Consider the following 20500-nt stretch of genomic DNA (forward strand, 5'->3'; position numbering starts at 1 on the left):
CTGGAGAAGAGTTGATCAGGGTTTCTAAAAACAACTCATGTGGCAGCAATACATCAATTTATTCATTGAGAGTAGGGTTGGGCAAAGATACACTATATTTTCAAAAGTATTGGGTCACCTGGTCATAAGTACGGAATGGGATTTTTGAGCATCGCGTTCCACATTTAGTCCCAATTTGCTCTTATAATTCCCTCCACACTTCTGTTAAGATGTTTTACTAGATTTTGCAGTGTGCTTATGGATATTTGTGCTAATCAGTCACAAGGGTGTTAGTGAAGTCAGATACTGATGTAAGGTGAGGTGAGGAGGCCTGGGGAGCAGTCAGCAGTCCAATTCATCCCAAAGGTGTTCAATAGGGATGAGATCAGAGCGCTATAGCAGGCCACTCAAGTTCTTCCTCTCCAAAGCATGTAGACCACATCTTCAAGCAGCTCGCTTTGTGCACAGGGGTATTGCCATGCTGGAACAGGTTTGGGTTTCCAAGTTCAAGTTAATGCAAAATATTATTATAGCACATCTAAACAGTTTGGAAAAGACCCACATATAGCAGGAAAGGTTAGGTGACCCAATACCTTTGAAACTATAGTGTAAATCAAAATTTATTTTAAAATAAAAGACCAAATACCTTAACTTTAATTTTATTAAAATAAACTACTGTATTTTTTCTAATAAAAAATACAAGGGAGCATGACATTTTTTCGCAAGCCTTCCATCAATTGGCACATTTAATCTGTTCCTTCACCATGACACTGACTAAGTTGATTAAGTTGATAGCAACAGCTTTTCTCAGGCCGAGTCACACAATAAATCTGACATATGCAACCAGTTAACAGATCAAATATTCCCATACGTTTCCATGTGATCTCCCAGATGAAGGTTAGTGTTAAAGTAACCAACAGTTTAATGTTGAACAGTTTGCGAATGACTCATAATTGCATCCTAATATAGTTAATTGGTGTTTGGTGACGAAGGGCTACTTTGCACACGCGACACTGAATCAATGACAAACAAGTCGTTCATAAGAAGACGACTGATGGCACATGCATTCATAGCAACTAGTTTATAACTAATTAATCATTTGATTGCTAATCATCAATATAATATATTATGTGTCAGGCAGTCATTCATGCAGTGGTATTCAAAATCATGATCCTACTAAACAGCTACTTCAATTAGGGTACAATATTCGGGAATCAAATCTTTATTTTTCAATTATTGGACACCTATTTCAAAGCTGGCAGCCTGCACGTTTCTTACCTTCACCACCTTCTTCCATATGGATTACTTTTCTGTTAACTCCTTAAAAAGTATTTTAAAACAACAAAAAATACAAAACACTGAAGTAGTTTGATACAAAATATAAAGGTATTTCCATCAACCCTCTCCAAAACAAATGACAAAATCCTATTTTATATTTGAAATACATGCATCATAAATACTGCTTATCCCTGATTGGGAAAACAGAGAGCATAATCACAGAACTCAAATTCAACAAAACTAAATTCAAAACAAAATCAGTGGTGGGTTAAAGAGGGTGTTAGTCCCAGATGCAACCTGGGAACATGTTTCAAAGAAACATATTTCAATTAAAGTTGGAAATATCTAAGAGAGCTGAACACTAAAGGAAGACACTACACATGAGATGTGTGCATTCTAAAAATACACACTATAAAAAGTCACATTTTGGCCAACACCTAAGCAAAATGGAAATCACGTCAGCCTTGCATGTCCGTAGAGATTTCTACAGCTGTCACTGATCTTTAATAATGGACAGCATGGCTTAGAGATTTCGACTAATAATGTTTGTCACAGATCTCAGCCTCCCCGCATGATGTCATGCTCACGGTATACAGAAGTGACAATCCCTCTTCTCTCAAGTAAACGTAAGGTTACAATCTCCTCAGACACAAAGCGCACTTATCGCTTTTTAATCGCTAACCCCTGTGGGCGAATGTTCGGTCACGTGCGCTCTAACATGGGCTCCCTGCAGGTTCGAGCTCCGCACCTGCGTTTCATTCCAGTCAGCCTCGGCAAACACCTGCAGCTACACTGAGCCTGAGTGCCATCTGCAGCGGGCTGAGCAACCTGTAGAACACCTGCCATTAGTGCTCTAAAACACAAAGCAAACACGTCACAACAACCAAACCGGCATCACGTGAGTCCTTTCAGCCTTTAAACAATCCCACAGGCCTCGGCAACACCCCATTGATACGAGATTGAGTAGTTGGATTGAGCACAATCCAAGCATCACCAACATTTGATTATTTCCTAATTAAAATTTAAATACAGGTTTTATTCCTAAATCATCTTATGACTTCCTCATAACAAGCAGCCGAAGCCCTCAGGTAAGAGAAAATGTAACAGCTCAAGGTCCAAAATACTTTGCAATCACAATCACACACCTAAAAGCAAAAATCGAGCAATTTAGGATAAGTGTTATGCTAGTAACACTTATTAAGAAACTATTAGAGTGGAAACCTAAGTGAAAAGGATTAGAATTAAGACTAATATTTTCTGCATATGTTTTAATTCAGCGAAATACCTAAAACTAAATGACCAAATTAATCACATTTTTAGCACTAATTATGCAAATTACAGCCCGGAAAAAATGAGCAGGCTGTTAATGTTTCACATTCCCACCTTTAAAAAGGCAAACTGATACAGTGAGGAAAATAAGTATTTGAACACCCTGCTATTTTGCAAGTTCTCCCACTTAGAAATCATGGAGGGGTCTGAAATTGTCATCGTAGGTGCATGTTCACTGTGAGAGACATAATCTAAAAAAAAAGCCAGAAATCACAATGTATGATTTTTAAACTATTTATTTGTATGATACAGCTGCAAATAAGTATTTGAACACCTGTCTATCAGCTAGAATTCTGACCCTCATAGACCTGTTAGTCGGCCTTTAAAATGTCCACCTCCACTACATTTATTATCCTAAATCAGATGGACCTGTTTGAGGTCGTTAGCTGCATAAAGACACCTGTCCACCCCATACAATCAGTAAGAATCCAACTACTAACATGGCCAAGACCAAAGAGCTGTCCAAAGACACTAGATACAAAATTGTACACCTCCACATGGCTGGAAAGGGCTACGGGGAAATTGCCAAGCAGCTTGGTGAAAAAAGGTCCACTGTTGGAGCAATCATTAGAAAATGGAAGAAGCTAAACATGACTGTCAATCTCCCTCGGACTGGGGCTCCATGCAAGATCTCACCTCGTGGGGTCTCAATGATCTTAAGGAAGGTGAGAAATCAGCCCAGAACTACACGGGAGAGCTGGTCAATGACCTGAAAAGAGCTGGGACCACCGTTTTCAAGGTTACTGTTGGTAATACACTAAGACGTCATGGTTTGAAATCATGCATGGCACGGAAGGTTCCCCTGCTTAAACCAGCACATGTCCAGGCACGTCTTAAGTTTGCCAATGACCATTTGGATGATCCAGAGGAGTCATGGGAGAAAGTCATGTGGTCAGATGAGACCAAAATAGAACTTTTGGGTCATAATTCCACTAAACGTGTTTGGAGGAAGAAGAATGATGAGTACCATCCCAAGAACACCATCCCTACTGTGAAGCATGGGGGTGGTAGCATCATGCTTTGGGGGTGTTGTTCTGCACATGGGACAGGGCGACTGCACTGTATTAAGGAGAGGATGGCCGGGACCATGTATTGCGAGATTTTGGGAAACAACCTCCTTCCCTCAGTTAGAGCTTTGAAGATGGGTCGAGGCTGGGTCTTCCAACATGACAATTACCCGAAGCACACAGCCAGGATAACCAAGGAGTGGCTCTGTAAGAAGCATATCAAGGTTCTGGCGTGGCCTAGCCAGTCTCCAGACCTAAACCCAATAGAGAATCTTTGGAGGGAGCTCAAACTCTGTGTTTCTCAGCGACAGGCCAGAAACCTGACTGATCTAGAGAAGATCTGTGTGGAGGAGTGGGCCAAAATTCCTCCTGCAGTTTGTGCAAACCTGGGGAAAAACTACAGGAAACGTTTGACCTCTGTAATTGCAAACAAAGGCTACTGTACCAAATATCAACATTGACTTTCTCAGGTGTTCAAATACTTATTTGCAGCTGTATCATACAAATAAATAGTTTAAAAATCATACATTGTGATTTCTGGATTTTTTTTTAAGATTATGTCTATCACAGTGGACATGCACCTACGATAACAATTTCAGACCCCTCCATGATTTCTAAGTGGGAGAACTTGCAAAATAGCAGGGTTTTCAAATACTTATTTTCCTCAATGTATATAAGTGCTAGACAGTCATCCCATATTTCTGTAGTAATTAGAAAACAGGAATTGGAAATAGTCAATAGGGGTGTTAATAACTTTGCAACGAATAATTTTGTTGTTTATACAAGGTTTCCGGTCAAACAATAACAGATTACACACAATTATTTTCATAAAGGGGGCCAATAATTCTGCAGGGGCCAACATTTTAAGTATGGTCAAACTGAAGTGATGCACTTAAGAACAGCTTGACAGTAGAAACTGAATATAGTGTTGAATTCACAGAAATGTGACCTTTACGCCACTGTGCAAAAAGTTTAAAAAAGCGCATTAACCTGTGTTCCCTTTACAAAGCCTACAGTTCATTTCTCAGTTTCTACTCACAACTCATTGTGGCAAACATTTGTCTTTAGTGTGCGCAATCCTCGTTTAAATAAATATAAATAGCATTCTTGGAGTGAATTGATTAAATCTAATGTATGCATAAACCACACCATCATCTGTTTCAAACTGGTTTAGATTAGAACACAGAGGTCAGAGCTCTATAGCAAACCACGCAAGACCATTCCAACCCATGAAAAACATCTTAATGTAGTTGGATGACGAATTAAGTTCTTCTAGTTCAAGTGAACGGAAAATTGTATACTACAGCATCCGGAGAAATTGTATACAATTGTGTGCTTCTAGATTTGTGGTAGTAGTTTGGCATTAAACTCTGGATCGGTCGCAAGTTGGAATCCCTGCACCACCACGTTGCCACTGCTGGGCCCTTGAGCAAGACCCTTATACGTTCAATGTTAAGTTGCTCTGAATAAGGGTGTCCGCTAAATGGCTTAAATGTAAATGAAAAATGGAAAGAGCCAGACATGAGTGGAAAGGTCTTTGAGTGGTAACTAATATTTACAAGTAACAAGTATTTAATAAAGCAGGTACAATGCAGCATGTAAAATTCAGGCTTTGCATCCAACCATAAACCCTTCAGCCACTGAAACATCTAGATGAACTAGTATCTTCATCTAAAATAAAACATCTAAAATATCTGCTCAGTTCTGGCAAATTCCTTAGCCTTTTTTCCTAATTACTCTTTTGATGTCTATCATAAGAAATCCTGCCTGATTCAAATCTCAAAAAGAGCAATGAAATATTAATTATGTTGAAAAAATTATTTCGTTTAAACAATCAGCCGCGGAGGTCATGAATGAAGTTTGACTGGGGAAGAAAAAAAATTCATTAAACAAAGCGTCCGCTGTGAAAGTGAACACGTCAGCCGGGCGACCGTTATGCCTCTGAAAGCAGCCGATCGATCAACGCCTGTTTGACAGCAGGTCCAGAGAGACAATGTGATTACTGCTTAATCTTCCCCACAGCTGCACTGCGATGGTACCTCCTACACATGTCGTGACAGAACGACTGGACTTCGAAGATAGAGATTGAAGATAATGCCTCTCCTCATGCGTCTCCTCTGCTCCTGGGTCTGCAGGTCTGCAGGATCTTCCCCCAGCGGAGGCTAAGTTTCTCTGTAACACGTTACAGTTAGAATTTTCCTGAGGAAGCCCTCAGTCAGGGTGATATCCGCGTGGGACGCTCTCGGAATATGGGGACATTATCTCAGAGGCAATGTGAGACTTTTCCTCAGCGCCGGAGCCTTGAACGCAGGGTGGCTCAGTAAAGCAACGGATCAAAGGTTCGTGATAGCCGGCGGTGCAAAGCGATTTATTGACGTCGAGAATCACGAACGGCGAAAATAGCACATGAAAGGAAAGCAGAGTCAAATTCAGCAAGGCAGCAAAGTGTAAAAGATTACTGAAGGGAATGAAAAATTCTTTTCATGTGCATGTGGGGAAGAAAAATTAGTTACATCTCTGTGTAACAGAGTGCGCTTGAAGAAGTCGAGGGGACCACCCGTGCACTAAACACACAGCTCTTCCTGACAGCTCCTTAATCGCAAATAGGCCCTCGCCTTAATTTTAGCGCATCGCTAAGATCTTGTTTAAAAAACAAAAAAGAGCAGCGACGTCTGCAAACTGACAGTAGGAGTATTGATTTTAGGCCACCTGCAGGCTCAGGAGCTGGCTGTGCTCTGGGTGAATGGGTTTTAGCATTACTTCATGCCGCAAGGAGCTCCTAATAAACATTTACTTGCACTAATCAGCCTGTGACTCAAAGACCTGGTTCGATCTGCCTCTTACTCTGCACGGCTCTATTTTCAGAGGGTAAGATAATTGACATATTTGTGCTCGAATAAAAAGACAAGCGGCGTGGAAGAGAAGCGTGCGAGATAATGCCTGACGGGAAGTGCTAGATTGAGTCTTTGTCCATCAATGACAAATCAGCCCAAAGCAATTCTTACACCACACACAAACATACACACACCTCTCTGAGCTTCTCAACTTTTGAACCCTCATCACACGGCTAGAAAAAAAAACTACACTTGGTTCAGTAACATCATTCTTGTCTGTATCTAAGAGTCACACAATTACAGGTTTTTACTAGTTGAACAGCAATAAAAATAAAGGGGGGGGGGGGTCCTAATGCTATTTCATGCATTCTAACACATTTACACTGTTAAAAAAACAGAACTCTCATGCTAAACATGGCCAAAGTCTCAAAAAATTATTAGGACTTATGACGAGTATGAGAATTTCTCTGTTAAAAACACTCACTTCCGGGTTTGTATAAGTTTCGGTAATTTTTTTCAAGTAAGGCCCTTTATGACATCATGAAGAGTGGAATTAATTATATGGGCACTTCTCCCAGAAGAGCGCGAAAGCATAACCACGCCCATCACCGTGCTTGATTCGGTTATGGAAGTCAGTGGCTGCACAACACAGCACTTGCTCGAGAGGAAAGTCTCCAAAGAAGTGTGTTTCAGTATGTGAGGGAAAGAACCCAAAGAAATGTCCCCAAAGAACCCAGTGTTGCATGAACAGTGGATGCAGTTTGTTTTTCCATGCAGTTTCACAAGTGTGTTTGTCTCAGTCATTTCTTTAGTCCCGCCCACAACATGCCTTCAGGAGCTCGACTGATTTTGCAGACAGGCGTAAAGCTGTATCTTACTTACAAAAGGTTCTTCAGAGACAAAGGATACAATACTACACTATAGGTACTTCAGATTAACATTAGATTGTCTGAAACAAAACTCAGTTGTCTACTCATTTCTACAGTAAAAACTGTTTCAGGACATTATTTTATTAGTAAATGCTGATGCTAACAAAGAACGTGTCAAGAAACTTAAATTTACAGTCCTCACGAGCTACACGTTACAATTCCAGTTTAAGTGCCTCATATTTTTAATGATGAAAATGAGCAGTGCAATAAATGCTTGTTTATATTACATATGTAATAAATACGTAATAAATCTATCAAAATACATTATTTAAGCATGCACTAAGCATGTTTACAGAAGCGATTGTGGAATTCATCGGGAAACTAGCAGATGATACGGTACAGAAAACCACCATTAGAACGTTTCCCAACCAGGAGCCGTGGGTGGATAAAACTGCTGTCAGTGATTCTCGGGACACGATGCACGGGCAGATGATTCTGTCAGAAAATGTGGGTGACTAGGTGAGTGAGGACTGGATGGGAGGACCCAAATGCAATATGCTCACAGAAGTAAAGAGAAAGCAGGCTTTAATAAAAAGTAAGCAAAGCAAAGAGGCAAGGCAAAAACACAGTCCAAAAACAGTCCAGGGTCGAAAACACAGGCAAACAGGGCGATGCAGGGAAAACAAAAACAAAACCGAAACAACAGTACAAAAAATCAAAGCCAGCAAACTGAGCAATACAAGAAGGGCAGAAACCCAAAACAAAAACCAGTCCAGAGTTCAAAACCAGAGGCAGGGCAGAACAGGGGTCAGGATCAGGATCGGGAACAATATCCTAAGCAGGCAGGGTGGCAAGAATAATCCCAGGTACTATAGGAAGCCGGATAAATAATCTGGCCCCAAGCTAAAGTCTTTGGTGTCCTTAAATACCGGGAGGCGTGGGAAAAACGACAAGATGGCCACCAACCCAAAAGTGGGCGCCGCAAGTCCGAAAGATCCCAACATCCGCAATGCTCCGAGATCCCGCTCCGCTGCCTACAACCCAGGGCTCGACACCGGGGACATGGACGAGTACAAGGCTGCATCTTGCAGTGTGCGCAGAGTGATGAAGGAAGCAAAGCGGTGCTATGGGAGGAAACTAGAGTCACAGTTGAAACATGGTGGATCTAGGAGCCTGTGGCAGGGACTAAGAACCATCATGGACTATAAAACACCATGGGGAATGCGGACGCTTATCTGGCAGACGAGGTAAACATCTTTTACGTTAAAAGTCAAGTTTACGTTCAACACCATAATTCCCTCCACGCTCACCTCTAAGTTGGAGGTCCTGGGACTCTGCCTGCCGCTCTGTCAATAGATCTCCAACTTCCTGACAAACCACAAGCCGTACAGGCGGGCAAACACACCTCATCCACCCTCAGCACTGGAGCTCCCCAGCGTTGTGTTCTGAGCCTCCTGCTGTACTCACTGTACACATATGACTGTTTCCTGAACGTCAGCAAGACCCCGGTGGAGAGAGTGGACAATTTCCGGTACATAGGTGTTCACATCACACAGGACCTTGGTCTTGGTCCCGTCACATCATCACCCTGATGAAGAAGGCCTGGCAGTGTCTGTATCTGAGAGGCTTTTTCATATATATTCTATAGTTTATACTTTTTATTCATCTACTTAATTGTTTTATCCTTAAATTCTGTTATATTCCTAAATGTTGGACAGTCGTACAAGGAATTTCCTGCATGTCGTACCCTGTATGTCTGTGTATGTGACAAATAAAATTTGATTTGATGAATTTGAATTAATCAATTCATAAAATGCATTAGTGGAGACCGGAAACAAACCCCTGTTTCAAATTACTTGCTTACACACACATACAACACACAGGCTCTTTAAATAACTGTATATTCAAGTATACACTCTGTTTGGTAATGCGCCCTGTCTGTCTACTTCTATGGGCTTCTCCAATTAGGGGTCGCCACAGCAGTTCATCCGTCTCCATACCTCCCTGTCCTCTACATCTGCCTCTTTCAAACCAACTACCTGCATGTCTTCCCTCACCACATCTATAAACCTCCTCCTTGGTCTTTTCCTCCTTCCTGGTGGCTCCATCCTCAGCATTCTCCTACTGATATACCCCCATGTCCCTCCTCTGCACATGTCCTATAAACTTTCCCTTTTACTCTTGCAGATATCCCACTACCACAAATCACTCCTGCCACTCTTCTCCACCCACTCCACCCTGCCTGCACTTTTTTCTTTACTTCTCTAACACACTCTCCATTATATTGCACTGTTGACCCCAGGTACCTAAACTCCTCCACCTTCTCCACTTCTTCTCCCTGCAAAAGCACCACTCCACTGCCCTCCCTCTCATTTACACACATGTACTCTGTCTTACTCCTACTGACTTTCATTCCCCCTCTCTCCAGCACATACCTCCACTTTCCCCAGCCTCTTCTTAACCTGCTCCCTACTCTCACCACAAATCACAATATCATCTGCAAACATTATAGTCCACGGAGACTTATGTTTGACCTCGTCTGTAAACCTGTCCATCACCAGTGGAAACAGGAAAGGGCTTAGAGTCGGTCCTTGATTCAGTCCAACCTCCACCTTGAACCAATCTGTAATTCCTACTGCACACTTCACCGCTGTTACACTGTCCTCATAAATGTCCGGCACCACCCTCACATACTTCTCTTCCACACCAGACTTCCTCATACAATACCACAACTCCTCTCTCTGCACCCTGTTGTACGCTTTCTCTAAATTCACAAACACACAATGCAATTCCTTCTGACCTTTTCTATACTTCTCCATCAACATTCTCAAAGCAAATAATGCGTCTGTGGTGCTTTTCCTCGGAATGAAACCCTACTGTTGCTCACAGATCGTCGCCTCTTTTTTCAGCCTAGCATCCACTACTCTTTCCCAAACTTCATGGTGTGACTGATCAACTTTATTCCCTTGTAGTAATTGCAGGTCTGCACATCTCCCTTATTCTTAAACACCAGTACTAGCAAACCTTCTCCATTCCTCAGGCATCCTCTCACCATTCAAAATTATGAATCCTTAATATAACTTTGTTTCTCTGAGGTCTTGTTTGTTTCTCATCTCTCGACTCAATGGTTTTTAATTAGTTCCTGTTGTTTGCCGATCGCCTGACCAATTGCATGCTTTTTACCTTGTTTTTGATTCACGGTTCAATTTGACTGGCGTCAAACCGATAAAGTGCAGATGATGTTAACAAAGATGTGCCTGTATCCACCATGTTAAACAACAAGTGATTTTATCTTAAGCGGGTAAATAAAGCATGGGAAAGCATGAAGAAGCCTGGTCATGATAATATTCACAATAACGGGATCTAATTGTGATCTAACATGTTTTATGTTAAATGTATGGGAAAATAAATACGGAAAAAGATTTTTAGTAGTGAATCACCTGGTTCCACAACGTCAAAACAACGCCGGTGTTTTGTATTGTTTTAATGATTTGTTTTTGAATATTGTTTTGAATGAGGATAGCTTCCCCTTTTGAGTCTGATCTCTTTCAAGGTTTTTTCCTCATACCATCTAAAGGGCGTTTTTCCCCTGCCACAGGCTGCTCATCAGGGATAAACATACATCATTCTCTTTAATTCTTAAGTTCTGCAAAGCTGCTTTGAGACAATGTCCATTGTAAAAAAGTGCTATAGAAATAAACTTAAAGTTTAATCAAGCATAATTAAAAAAATTGTTATATGAACAAAGGTTTGTGGACACCAGACCACAATATGTGAACGTGCTTTTTGAACATTCCATTCCATATTTAGTTCATATTTGCTATTTTAATAACCTTCACTCTTCTGGGAAGAATAGATGTTAGAGTGCGCTTGAGGAGATTTGTGTTTATTTAACCATAATGGTGTTTGTAAAGTTAGGTACTGAAGTAGGTGAGGTGAGGAAGCCTGCGGTGCAGTCATTGTTCCAATTCATCCCAAAGGTGTTCAATATGGTTGAGGTCAGAGCTCTATAGCAGGCCACTCAAGATCCACCCCAACTCATGTCAAGCATATCTTCATGGAGCTGCTTTGTGCACAGAGGGCATTGTCATGCTAGAACAGGTTTGGGTCTCCTAGTTCAAGTGAAGGCAGGATTTTATTCTCCCACATCCAAAAACATCCTATTCAATTTTATGGTTTCAACATATGGGTTGCAGTATGAGGAGGAAGCACATATGTATCAAAAAGTCAAGTGTCTCAATACTTGAATCCACATAGTGTAAACTAGCTGAGTGGGACTGGATAGATGCATGCCTCTCTTTTACACACTGCTAGTCATGACAGAATTAATTGTACCACAGTGTGAGGATTTTCATTTTCATTTCATTCAGAAATTTAAAGGCAATTAAAAGAACTGTGGGAGGAATTCCTTTAAGAGCAGATGGGAGTGGGCTTTAAAAAGTCAGCAATACAAAGCCACAACCTTCCATTAAAGCCAAAAAAATATATTGATTTGTTAAAATGGGCTATGTCTAGTCTGAATATTTTCAGGCCAACATCAAGCATGTGCTTTTTTTTGGCGGCACTGCCAACATATCGTGACTATTAGTGCAACGATCGACTGTTCTATGTAACGTCTAGCTTGCATGCCCTTATCTCCTACACTTAGAAGCTCTATACACTTTACCAATATTGTACTAAAGGGTAGTTTATGAAAGTCAAAATAGGAACAGAGAAAAGTCGAGAGAGAAAAAAAAAGACGGATTAGAAAGAGAAGGAGGAAGGGTGTGGGTGTTGAGGAATATTTTCGGCACCCCTGAAGGCATCCTGACACCTTCTATTAGCGTCAAAAGCCTGGAAGAATATTAAGAGCCAAAAATGTAAGTAATGTGTACACTGTACTCCCACATGGGTCTGTTTAACCTTACGCTGAGGTGGGATGATGGGATTACACCAAGCTTATTAAAACACTCATTATCAGTCAGCTGCTTATCAGCAATTCATCATGTGTCTATCCACAGCCTTACCGATGTGTAAAACAAGTCAATAATGATCACTGATTTTACTAAGAAATGACTATAGTATTAAGAGGCAAAAGAACTACAAGATCTGTGAAGTTTTTTTTCCCGGCACAAGCCCAGCTGAGCCCATGTACAAGCACAAGTGCCAAGGAATGGCCAATTAGAGAGAATCCAGCCATTAGGTTCAATTGAAAGCTCTCAAAAATAAGCCTAAGCAGCTGCCAAGAGCCGTGCTACTAAAATCCGAGCAACATTCGTTCCTCTGGATGCAAGTGCTTCCTTTGATCTGCATAAGACAGTCGCAGATGTGTGATTAGCTCGCCCTGGCTTCTTTTTCTCAACGATCTCATTGTAGACTCTCTATTACTGCTAATACTGAAATCTATTGGTTAAGAATACTCAAATCAGAATAGCTCATCATTTCTTTATACTAGGTAGCACTTACCTACTCATGTTAGTTCATTCATACCGTTAGAAATCTGTGCAGGCTTTCTGAAGTGATTCTTCCAACATTTGTTTGAGGCAAACAAAACATTATTGGGGGTTAGTTAGGTATGAAATTCAACAGGACGGGGTGCAAAGCAAATTATCAACACCCCTAACGTGGTGTAATGGTGTTACCACTACAACGTTAAACAGTTGCCAGTTAACAGCATCGCATGAAAAGTTATACCAAAGCTATTTTCTATAGATCTTAGTTTTATACACATTAAAGCACCTAAAACAGTCAACCCCTCACCAATTCCCTTTCTCTCTAAGAAACACGGCCCGTCATACTACCAAGAAACAGTCCTGAATAAAGACTCCATTGTGGTGGAAAACCCACCATGGTGACATAGTGCTGACTTTGGAGACTACTTCAATGTGCTTTCTCTTTACAGAATGCTTCACCACTAGATACTTGACCATTAGACAATTTTTCGTTGTTGAATGACAACAATTTCCTTCTCCTAATAATCATAGTTCATTAAATGTCTTATCAGGCTTGAATTACGTCATCTATCTGCCTGACCATTTTATACGAGCGAGTTGTTGCAGAAATAATTATACATTTTTACAAGCAAATTATTCCATGTTTCTTTGTCTTGTTAGCACTGCTGTGTAAGGAACAGCACACAGCACTATACAGGTATGGGTGTTCAAAACTGTTTCGAAATTAGAAAACTGGTCAAAAAAGGACAGAAGTTTGTGGACACCGTACCATGAGTTTTGTATGCGCTTTTTGATCATCCCATTCCACATTTCATCCCCATTTGCTCTTAAAATAATCTCCACTCTTCTGGGAAAAGGTTCCACTAGATTTTGGAGTGATCTTGTGGAGGTTTGTGCTTATTCAGCCACAAGGCGGGTAGGAAAGTCAGGCACTGATGTAGGGTGCGGAGACCTGGGCGCAGTCAGTGTTCCAATTTATCTCAAAGGTGTAAATAATGTTGAGGTCAGAGCTCTATAGCAGGCCATTCAAGATTTTTCACTCCAATCAATGTAAACCATATCTTCATGGAGCTGAATTTGTGCACAGGGGTATTGGCATGCTGGAAGAAATAAAGGGAAATTTTAATGCTACTGCTTTAAAGACATTATATTCAATTGTGTGCCTCCAACTTTGTGGTAACAGTTCAAGATGCTTTATTCATTCAAATGATTTATTAAAAGAAACTCGGCAAAACATAAATCTAATAAAAGCCTCTTCTGTGGGACATAAATCATAAAAGCTTTTTCAACCTCTTTCTGTTTCAGGTCAATAAATGTTAAAGGAAACCACAATTTATTGTGAAATGCTTCTGAGAATCCTTAATTCAAAAGTATTTGTAAAATGCCCAGTGTAATAAAGGAAAATAAATGAGTGGTTGTGTACAAACGTAGCCTGTGTCTGCCTTATCGAATATACATTCCACAAAACCTTACCATAATAGCTTTATACTTTATTGCTGCATTGTTTAAAAGTTAAATAAAACCACACACAAATAAGATCACCCTCTATCTCATCCTCAACCCTTTACTGTTGACAGGAGTTCAGAGTTTTCTTCAAATCCATTTCCTACTCTTTCTGGAAAACAGGTTTCTATTCTTAATTCAGTACAGGGAAATATGTTGAAAATATTGTAATGCAACTACAAGTGTGCTGCAGATGCAGCAGCCAGATGTTTTGTTAAAGAAATAACTTGCATATATCATATTAATAATTAATATATGATTCTCAGTTATTTATTTAATTACAGTAAAGTTGACTTGTTCAGCTCAAATGTCAAACACTCAAAAGATTGTGGACACCATAAGATTCATATGTGTTTCTGAACATCCCGTTTCACATTTAGTCCCCATTTACTGTTATGATAAAATCCACTCTTCTGGAAAGACGTTCCACTAGATTTTGGAGTGTGCTTATGGTGATTTGTGCTCCTTTAGACACAGGAGCAGGTATTGATGTAGGATGATGAGGTCTGGGGTGCAGTCATCATTCCAATTTAGCTCAAAGGTGTTCAATAGGGTTGAGGTCAGATCTCTATAGCAGGCCACTTAAGATCTTTCAATCCAATCCATGTAAACCATACCTTCATGGAGCTGAATTTGTTAAATGAAGGGAAAATTGAATGCCTTCTATCGAAATATGTCATACAATTTTTGCGCCTTTAACTTCGAGGTAACACTTTAGGAAAGAACCCCATATGACAGGGGTGTCAAACTCAAATTCACAGTGGGCCAAAATTAAAAACTGGGACGAAGTCGCGGGCCAAACTCAATATTTATTGAAAAATTGACTGCAATTGTGCATGTTTTCCGTCTCTCCAGATTTGTAATGTTGAACCTTCTCATATGGAAACAAACGTTAGTTTTTCATAAACATTAATTCTGGAACAACCAAAGTTTAATATTATAAACACATGAGAAATTAAATTGGAAATAAAACACACATCAGTGCTATTCGTTTCTTATTATCTCTCTCTCTCTCTCTCTCTCTCTCTCTCTCTCTCTCTCTCTCTCTCTCCTTTCAAATTCCTTTTTAATGTAAACCTTTTTTCACAGGGCAACAACAAAACAACTGAAAATAATAATAATTTCCTGCAATTGAAAAAAGCAATCATTCAACCATTAACAGTCCATGCCTTGGAGTAGAAAAAGGACATAGAGCGCGTTTGAGCAGCTTGGACACGGAGTTGGAGCAGTGTGTTGGGGAGGAAACATGGATACTGTGCAGCAAACACAGAGTCGTACTTTGACTTAAACGTGTCTTTACACTGGAGTTCAATCAGCTCCATTTGGAGGTTGGTTGGTGCGCTCCCCACGTCAACCACAAACGGATTACTGAGCAGTTCAAATCTGCATTTCTGGGCTTCAAAGTCGGTAAATCGCGGAGTAAATTCAGCGCTGAGTACGCGAAGTTTTTCAGGGGGGAGTTTTTTAGCGGCCTCGACTGACGCGCCCGCGCACTAACAAAGCATTCTGGGATTTGTAGTATTAGCGGTGTATGCGCTATATACTGGTGGGCAGCTCTAATACACATTTGATATGATATGAGTTTGACACCCCTGCCATATGACTAGAAAAAAAAAATAAATCAGGTGTCCCAATACGTTTGTTCATTTATTGTATCTCGGTTTCAAGTCAAGTCAAAAAGCTTTTGTCGTCATTTCAACCATACACAGTGCAGTGTGTAAAAGAGAACAGATTACAGGAGAGTGCCTTGTAATTTAACAAAATTTAAACAAAAGAGTTTGTGCAAAAATGCAATAGCAGCGGTCAAAAAGATGTGCAAAAACAGCATGTTTGTAGTAATGAAGTGATGTAATATGACTGGTGCTAAAGACATGGATGTGTGAAGTGAGAACGAGTGTGTGTTGAGTTCGGGTTTTACAGATCAGTCACACATTTGAGTGTGTGTGTGTGTGTGTGTGTGTGTGTGTGTGTGTGTGTGTGTGTGCTGCGCCGAACTGAGAGTTTCAGTTCAGTTCTGTGTGTTGAGAAGCCTAATGGCTTGAGGGAAGAAACTGTTGCACAGTCTGAATGTGGCGGCCCGAACGCTTCGGAACCACTTCCCTGCTGGCGGTAGGGTGAAGAGTGTGTGTGAGGGTTGTGTGGGGTCTTCCACAATGCTGTTTCTTTCATTATTCTCTAATAATAGTGACTGTGCAATTAAATTTCGCTTCATCTCTACCTACCCTACTTCTACATAACCTTTCTCAATAATAGAACATTCAAATGTTTGTTTATCCCCAAAATCATTCAAAAACACATTTTAGAGTATCACAAATTTTACAAATGAAAAAAATATGAAAGCTCTTCATAGTTAAATTAATAATCATAATAATTCTGAAAACACTTTCATTTTTTTCCACTTCTAAAACAATTGTTGTGCAGGTGTGATGTGAGAGGCTCTAACCGACCAACATTTTCACAATCTCATGCATTAATTTTTCAGATCCTTGAAAGGAATATCACAGAGAATAAGAAAAAATGGCTTACGGTTTATAGCTTGCTCCTGTCATAAAGACTGACACTACCTCAAATTAGTGCTCTAATTAGGAGAGCATTACCACATGCAGATTTTTTTTTTTTTTTTTTTTACCAAATCCAAACTTGTTTTTTTTGGCATACTTTCACACTGTGTCACTTTTATTCCAGATAGATATGTAGCTAGATACTGAACCAACTATTACATGACAACCTTTGATTTTTGTTCTGTAGGAAATCAAGATTATACTGACAGTCAAGAAAGTACATCACACTGAGTGGAAATCGGGTTCCTGTATTGTAGAGAAAGGTTCAACCATAATCAGAATTTTATTCCTGGCGTCCTCATTTCGATTCATGCCTTAAATGGCTCCAGATAAATTAAAAACCCCTTGTGCGTAGGCAAAGACACACAAAACCACACTTCCTCCATAAACTCTGATGAAAGCTGACCTGCATTCAGCCCCCCACCCCGAACCCCACTCCCCCTCGCCATCCTTGAACTTAGCACTGAATGCTGAATACTAATAACCCCAACCCTACTGACCTGCAAAGCCTCACGGACAATCAAAATGCAGGGCTGCCATCAGCTATTGATGAGAGGTGAGAACTGGAAACAGATTAATCAGGTGAAATCCCCTTGAAATTTCAATGCTAAAGAGATGGAAGGAATAGCTCTGTGTTTAGGGTTTGACCGATGGGCCACAAAACTAGTTTTCTTTTAAATACTGCCGTGTTTGATGAAGCGCTCTTCGAAATGCGAGCGGATGAGCGATGCCACGAAGCCCCCTCTGTAAATTCATGCCGCTCAGAGCAAACAAGCCCTGAAAACGGGGCTCGTCTTGCGAGAGAAAATATATGGCTTTATCAACCGGTTTATTTCCATTTGGCTCTTTTACAAGCTTCCTTTCTTGGTGAAGCATTTATCAGTGTGCGAGCCAGGGGAGGCATCAGTCAGTGTTTCCGTCCTGATGAATAATTAGAGGCAGATCTTTCAGGTCCTGCTTAGTCCCTCGTCAGCTGTCAGGCATAAGTCACTCGAGCTGAGCAGTAAACAAATGGGTATAAACACCCCCCACCCCGCAGCACCACCCACCCACACCATCCGTCACCAGAAAATAAGACGCACAGGGTGTAAATGCGATGTACACACTCGTGACTAATATTCATATTCTATAGACTTAATGAGGGGCATAACGAAGTCCCATAGCTTCTGAGAATTCATGTACACGTGTACACACAAACCAGAAGTGAAAACGTTCACGCTTCAGTAACCCAGAGACACAAATGTGCCTGACATCAGCATATCTCACAGGACTCGAGAGCGACGTATGAATCGGAACGAGGGGAGGGGGAGAGCAGAGAATGCACGGCGCAGTGCAGAGCAGCATGGCGCAGTGAGAACTAGCAGAGGTCAGCTGACTGTGCAGACGGGGCCCGCTAGCTTCCCTCAGGAGCCAGCAGAGGTAGAAGCTTTATGATGACAGAAAACAAAGTGCAGTGTTCATATAAGCAGCTAAAAAATGGCCAGAGACCTGGCATTACCTAACATGAGGCATCGATGATTGGTTTAATCAGTGCTCTGAGGCAAGCGCTGATTAATGCTAATACTCAAAGCTAACACTCAAGTGATGTTTCAGATAATGAGTCATTGACAAAGGCTCAAGCAGGTGCCATTATTTTTTGCAAATAATTGAACCGGATTGAACAATTACTATTCTGAGTTAGCCATGTATGCCATGAGTCATCCCTGTGAGAGATGTCTGGTACACTGCAGACCCACTGCGTGCCGAGTGAGTGTAAATCTTTACGCCTTAGCATCAGTGTTAGCAACAGCAGCGGCACAACACATCGCACTCAAACAGCCATATGTGGTTCTTTCTCAAACTGTTACCACAATTTCGGAGGCACAATATTGTGTAGCATGTCTTTATATGTGTAAGCATAAAATTTTACCTTCATTTGAACTAGGAGACCCAAATCTTTTCCAGCAGGACAATACCACTGTGCACTAATCAAGCTTCATGAAAAGATGCTTTACATGGATTGGAGTGAAAGCAGTAAACCTATTGGGACAAGCTGGAATATTGACTGTACCCCAGACCTCCTCACCCTCCATCAGTACCCTTGTGGCTGAATGACTATAAATCTCTATAACCACCATCCAAAATCTAGTCTTCCCAAAAAAGAAGGTTATTATACAGCAAATACAAACTAAATGTATAAACTTTGTTGCATTGTTGGCCATGCCCACACATACTCAACAACAGCGTTGTCGCTGTGAGACAGTGGTCGAACAGAGAAGTCATTTTGCTTGAGGGAAAAAAACTTTTTTTTCCAAGCACTGCAGCCTTGCTGGGTTTCATGGATTCTAAAAACATACAGTAAAATACCACAGCACATTATCATCCACTCCGACTGCTCAGAGAGCATTAGTTTATTGAAATTTGTGCTTCCCATTTGAATAATCCAGGAGCGATGCTGAGAATACCGGAGATATTTCGTGTTCTCCACAGTGTATCTCATAAAGCAGCAGGAGAGAGAAAAGGAAACCACAGCTCCTCATCCTACACCCACAGCTACATTGATGTGTGCAATATTGGTTAATCAGTATAGAGGAGTTCGGTCTTGGCGAGCTGATGATACCTCATCAGGCAGTTAAGCTGTCAGTGCGGTTGCTGACAACAGGCTCTTGGCGTAGTCGTCGCTTGAGGTACGTGTCAGCTCAGAGCCAAAGAACTGTCACCCCTTCTACATAAGAAGTCATGTTATAAAAAAAAAAAAAAAGGCTCGATCCGGGAGAGGAGGTCACAAAAATCACCCCAAATGTGACACTGTAATTTGGAACCGTCCATTGCAGGACACTCGTGCTGCATCATTATGTTGTTTACTGTCTGATGATTGCCGGCACCTTGCTAAGGGGGCAAAAGCAGATTAGATAAATTGCACTCCCATATGGTGCCACAGATCCGGTATCATCTACGGTATCCAATGCTGTTAAATCACTGTGCATAATTCAATAGCTACGGGGGAGATTGTTTCAACGCCGGGCAGATTAAACTACTGTTTTTTTTTGGACATTTGCATACTACATGCGTACGTGCATTGAAATAATCCTCAGGCGGAAATTCAGCATTTCTCCCGTTACACAAATATACACAAAAACTGAAAGCAGGACAAACAAGAATTAAACTGCAAATACTCTGAATAATTCATGGGCTCTGTTCTTTTGAAGTGACCTTGTGATAAACCAGTGCCGTTCATCGCTCCACAGAACTGTACATCTATACAGTACAAGCTATGAGGGCTGACACTCGGCAGATGTAACTACAAATAGAACTCGCATTCACACTATTCTAAAGGACAGCCACAACGAGCAGGTTCCATGTTTCAGATTTACGTTTCTCCCGACTTTCATAATAAAAATACACGATTTGCAGCACAGAAAGTCACATCTTAAGTCAGCGCAGACCTTGAAACTTAACATACAACTAAGTAACAAATGATATACTACTACTTTGAAGTGATGGGGTAAGGATGGGGTGCGTTCTGTTTCAGTCTGGCCACACCAATAAAAATAAATGAGACACCAGCCTCGGAGAGAGAGCCACCAAGCAGAGACGGGCGGAAGGGTACTCTGAGTACTGGAAAGGAAAGCGCCGGGGTGAAATCTAAAGTAAATAAAGAAAGCTCTGCTTGGTGAACGTTCTCTATCTTTCAGCGAGTTTGCTACACTGTTATTATAACTAAGCATC

General features: G+C 40.9%; 1 protein-coding gene and 1 long non-coding RNA gene across 6 annotated transcripts in view; one reads left to right on the forward strand and one right to left on the reverse strand.

The window, feature by feature from the left end:
* grip1 (glutamate receptor interacting protein 1) overlaps positions 1-20500 on the reverse strand; it is a 284092-nt gene that overhangs the window by 244117 nt on the left and 19475 nt on the right. The window lies entirely within an intron of this gene.
* On the forward strand, positions 9285-14967 carry LOC310719003. The gene is made up of 2 exons (XR_014531333.1): positions 9285-13109; positions 13209-14967. It is a non-coding gene; the product is annotated as an uncharacterized lncRNA (long non-coding RNA).

The sequence above is a fragment of the Silurus aristotelis genome, assembly GCF_946808225.1.
Source record: "Silurus aristotelis genome assembly, chromosome: 24".
In the NCBI taxonomy this organism is placed as follows: Eukaryota; Metazoa; Chordata; class Actinopteri; order Siluriformes; family Siluridae; genus Silurus; species Silurus aristotelis.